Here is a 5319-nt window from a genome sequence, read left to right as displayed (position 1 = left end):
ACCACTGAAAGCGTCCTGGTGTCCAAACGGTGGTCTGATGGTCCCCAGGACACAGTAGAGGCCCTGGGAACAGTCCTGACTGGACACTGTCTTGCTGGAAGCCTCACCATAAGCAAACTCACCATGTTCATTTCTGTTACCGTTCGTTCTCAGAGAACTGTAGCCAAGTGGCACATACCTGTCCGACTGCCCAGCCAGGACGAGGGCTGTCAAGTCCTCAAAGGGGAGCAAAGCATAGGCTTGCAACAGGGCAGGAGGGGGCTGGGGGCTTGCTGAAGCTGTGTTAGTAGTCAGCCTTTCTCTCTAGAACAAAGCACTTGGGTTTGACCCCAGGATGGTTGGCTGCAAAGCCTACTCCTATCAGGGAAGAGAGATGCTCTTCCGCTGGGCTTGGAGGTGGTGATATGGGTGACCATTCCCTCTCCTCCCTTTTCTCCACATTCGTATTGTTCATTTCATGAATGGGGTGTGAGAGCTGTGGGTGTGGACTACTAGAACAGTGGGCATCTGTCTGCCCCTTCCCCACAGCCAGGATTATCCGACAGAGTTATGGAGACCCTGGCTGCCACTCAGGGTGCTGCAGCATCAGCCCCCTTCTCTGTTCCCTCACACCATCCTCCTCTCTGATTTTGAACCCTACAACATATTTCTCTTCTCTGTCAGCCTGTTCTTCCCTCAGAGGCTGTGAAGGAGTATGGAGTCTGGGACACTAACTGACTCTCGACCTGACTCTGAACCTATATAATGGGTGTACACACCCACTATGCTGTAAAGATCTGCTAGAGACCAAGCAATTGAAGAGTACACATGGAAACTTCCAGAAAATTGATGAAGCATGGATCATTTGTTCATTTCATAAGGATTTATTGGGCATAGACTCTGTGGCAGGCTCTGTGAAGGTTTGTAGTGGTACAGTCATGAGGAAAAGAGATAGACACCACCTCCACCAGGCTTGCAGCCTAGGGAGAGAGGCAGACAGTATGAATTTGTCTCAGTTCTAAAATCCAGGGCTGCGGATGTATCTCAGTGGTAGAACATACATGAGTTCAATTCCCAATACCAGAAAAAAAAAAACCACAAACCCCCAACTAACAAGCCTAATTGCATCCAGTATGGCTGCTGGAGAGACTCCTGAGGAAGGAGGCTTTAAGCTGAAAGACGAGGGTTGGTTGGGTAGAGCAGAGAAAGAGCCCCTAGGATAGGGGTGTTAAGTCCTCAAAGGGGAGCAAAGCATAGGCTTGCAACAGGGCAGGAGGGGGCTGGGGGCTGAAGCTGTGTTAGTAGTCAGCCTTTCTCTCTAGAACAAAGCACTTGAAGTGTTTGCCCTTGGCTCAGTCTTAGAGGCCTTGATCCATTACCGCCCCGAAGACTGTGGACCTGTGGCAGAGAGACAGCATCCATCTCCCCACACTCGAGGTGCAAAACAGAAGACTGGGTGAATCAGGAGGTTGCCGGGGTCCCACACTCCCTCAGGATTTAAAGACATCCCACAGAACCCATCCCTAAAGGTATACTGTTTCTCACCAGCACCTCTCTGGGGATCCAGCCTTTAGCACGTGTCTCTTAGGAGGACAGGGCTGGATCAGCTATGGCATGGCAAAAATAAGTGACTGACTTATTTTTGGAGTGAATCCACAAGCCTCTCCCAGGCCATTTGCTCTTGGAACTGGTTCCTGGACGTCTCCCTGCCTTCTTTACCTTCAGCCTCCATCCTGTGTGAAAGGAAGCAGGGCCCGGTGAAGAGGTTCCCACCTCCTTCCAGAGCTGAGGGCCAACTGATTGGAAGCAGATGGCATGGCCGGGGGGCGCTCCCTGGGAGTGGCAGAGCAGTGGTGGGCCTGGCTCCCCTGTGCTGACCTCAGACCTGCACGGCTGGGATGTTCAGGCCGCAGACTCTCAGTCAGCAAAGCTGCTTCCGTCCTGCCGTGAGATGGTCACTGTGGCTGCCCACACACTGACCCTGCAATTTTCCTGCCATGGTGAGAAGCCGCCTGCATTCCAACTGGGTCTTCATTCAGCCTGGCTTCGGGAGGGAGAGATGCCAACTAGAGTCTTGGGAAGTCACAAGGCCGGCAGAGGTCATCTTACCTGTCCTTCATGAACCAGTGCTGTGAATGTGCAATGTGAAGCCACTGGGGTTCCACTTGCCGTGCTTTAGTCTACTCTGGCTGAGCAATGGGTCCTCAGGAGGGCGTAGTCCTCACTAATAGCTCCACGAGCTCCAGCTGTTAGGAAGATGCGTGGCTGAGGCTCAGGGAGAGCACCTCGTCACGTGACTGCTAAGTAGGGAACTGGGAGCTGGTCCTTTGTGGTGTCTGTCGCACCTGTCTCTCTCAGATACTCTCTGCACACATTACTCCTGAGGGAACCTGGGCTTCTCATGCCCTGGGGCCCCCTGGAAACCCGTGAACAGTGCACCGCTGTGGATGCAAAGTGTAGAATGGTCTCTAGGGGGGCTGGGTGGGAGCTCTGCGTAGTGTGCTTGTTATAGGCTCCCTTTGACCTTACCTAGGGCTCTCCATGGAGGGAGTTATTGCTCTGACTGCTGTCTCTGAATGCCCTGGGAAGCTAGCACCCACATATCACCCCATCTTGAACCATGCTTACACAAGAGGCTTTCTATCAGCTACTCCCAGGGCTATTGTTCATATCCCCAAGCCCCACCGGTACCTAGAAGGTCTACAAACCTCTGGGCTTCATCCAGGGATCCCTCCTTGTGCTTTGACAGCTCCTGAGGATACTTCCCTGACCACCATTTCTCGGGCCATCGCTTTAAGACAGCATCTTCTATCCTGGTCTCTTCTTGATTATCCTGTCACTGTCCAGAAATGCACTTCTTGCTTCTAGAAGCATTCGGTGTTTCTAGAGCATAAAGAGAAAAGGCAGCTGTCAAGTGCTGGACAGCCCCCCCTCCCCTCCCACCACCTCACCTCATGCAGCCCCACTTCAGAATGAGGGATGAAAAGGGACCAAAGCTCTAATGCAGTCTGAAGAGGTTGAGCAGGAGCCCTAGCGAGCTCAGCACTGGAAGAATGGCCACAGAAGGCCCTGGACCATCTTGAACAATAGCCCTGGGAGTAGCTGAGAGAAAGCCTCTGTCATCCTCTGCCGTCTTCAGAGCCATCTGCAAGGTTCCCACGGCTGTGTTATACACTGGTTGGTACAGGGCCCACTTCCTCCTCCGACCACGAGTGACTCTCAGTAAGGTCTTCACTCCAGTTCTCTAAGCAGAGGTACCAAAGATGGGCACACAGACCTAGGTATCCTTGAGCAGTCAGAGAGAGAGAGGCAGCCTTGGGAAGAAGGTGCATTCTTTTGAATACATAGATGCTTCCTGGCTGATGATGGGTCTAGGTTCTGGTAAGTTTATTGTACATTAAGAGCACCATTGAAGATGCAGCTCATAGACCCAGCCTCCCCATAATCACGGCTTAGCAGTTCAGTACCCTGTAGGGTCTCATTGTTGCCTGTCCCCATCACATGGTCCACTGGGAACTGTGGCCGCCTGTCACTTCCCAGCCTCACAAGAGAGCCAGACTACATATCCACAGCCACAGAAAAGACCCACATTCAAAGTGTGTTTTCTAATGTATTAATGCATTGCTTCCATGGCACCAAGCTATACGGCCTTTGTAAGTTTGGGACCATCTGTACTCGACTGGATATTTTTAAAGTAGATTCCAATCAAAGGCATTACAAAAAAATCCACTTCTCAGATGTCTGGTTCTTCCCATGGTTGCCGAGACAACTGGTTCTGTTGAGAGAATATTATGTGCCGGGTACTTAAAAAGTCTCTGACACTCTTAGTGTTCAGGATGCGGGTGCTTTTTGGTCACCGTTTTAAAGGTGATGAAACCGAAACAGAGAGGCACCTTTCCCAAAGTCAGGCACAGAAACAGCAAAGCTGGAAAAGGCGTCTCCAGCCACCTCTCCCTCCTTCCAAGGCCTTCAGCAACAGATTCTCTTTTGCAGCATCCAGAGCACATGCATGCAGAGCCTAGGATCCAGGTTTACAAGGAGGAGTTCTGGAAGGCCCAGGCCTCAGTAAACACTAGTCTCTCTCAGGTAGCCTTCTCCTATCCCAGCTGGGTTCCTATACCATAGCAGTGTGGACACCAGGGCAGCAAATGAGCAGGGTGACCACAGCCCACGAACCCCAGGGGCTCGTGAGTTTCCACTGCCCACCAGCAGGTTTCACAAGCCTACTGACGTTGACAGGGTGTCCTAAATGGGGAGAGCAGGAAGCTCAGGGCCCTGTGGTCTGCCGGCATTGCTCAGAGTTTCCTGGGCTGAGGCTTTCCATGGGGCCTCCACGGGGCTCTGCATCCTGCATCCTGAGGCTTTGTGGATCCCATCTGGCTCTGAGAGACAAGTCCCTCTGCCTCCAAGCCAGGAGGCCCTGAATCTGGGTGCTAATCCTCAGTGGCCCCTGAATCTGCCAAGGGTCTAAGGTGTCTGAGAGTTTATAGGAACCAGTTCTGCCAGGTGGAGCAGGAACTTTCAGTCAATAGACCTGAGTCCTTCAGATTCAATGCTACTGGTCATATCACCCAAACTCCTGCCTTCATCCATTTTCCAAGAATTGCAGAACACCCAGGAACAGAGAAATGCCTCAGGAGCTGGTAGATCTGGCAGAACCCTGGCCTGGCCCCACAACCTGCACCAGTCAGTCTTCCTTCTGAAAACTTCTAAGAGGCTGGATTTCTAGGTCTCTGCAGAAGAGAGGAAAGGCATACAGAGAAAGATAGTACTAGAGGCAAGTCAGAGAGAGAGAGAGAGAGAGAGAGAGAGAGAGAGAGAGAGAGAGAGAGAAGAAGAAGAAGGAGGAGGAGGAGGAGGAGGAGGGAGAGGAGGAGGAGGAGGAGGAAGAAGAAGAAGGAGGAGGAGGAGGAGGAGGAGGTGGGGAGGGAGGGAGGGAGAGAGAGAGATCCATCAGGATCGATCTGGATCTGCACTGAGCTTCCTCTCATGTTAATTGATTTCTATGAGGTAGGTGTCTTTACCCCTATTTTATGGATGAGGAAGTGGAGGTCCAGAGAACTAAGAACACATTGCTCAGTGTTACGTGGCTGGAAAATCTGAACGTAGACAATCTGGGATGAGAGGATAAAAGGAGGCAGGGGTGAGACACTGAAGGGATGGGAGAGGTACCAGAAACTGGACACATCTATCCTGCCTACTGCAGCAGGGCAGTGCCTGGTACAGGGCTTGGCACACAATGGGGACGCTAACATACATGTTCCTGAGGTGTTGATCTGGAGACGCTACACTTAGAAAAAGGATGCTCAGGTTGTTGGACTGGGGGTCAGTATGGGACTG

General features: G+C 52.0%; 1 long non-coding RNA gene across 1 annotated transcript; it reads right to left on the bottom strand.

The window, feature by feature from the left end:
• Window positions 1–843: 843 nt before the first annotated feature.
• Window positions 844–3128, bottom strand: LOC102550122 (uncharacterized). Its single transcript, XR_015678275.1, has 3 exons — window positions 2688–3128; window positions 1858–2225; window positions 844–1712 (listed from the first exon to the last, which is right to left on the bottom strand). It is a non-coding gene; the product is annotated as an uncharacterized LOC102550122 (long non-coding RNA).
• Window positions 3129–5319: the final 2191 nt, after the last annotated feature.

The sequence above is a fragment of the Rattus norvegicus genome, chromosome 2 (assembly GCF_021556685.1).
Source record: "Rattus norvegicus strain SHRSP/BbbUtx chromosome 2, alternate assembly SHRSP_T2T, whole genome shotgun sequence".
Lineage (NCBI taxonomy): Eukaryota > Metazoa > Chordata > Mammalia > Rodentia > Muridae > Rattus > Rattus norvegicus.
This window is presented reverse-complemented; position numbering and strand designations above follow the sequence as displayed.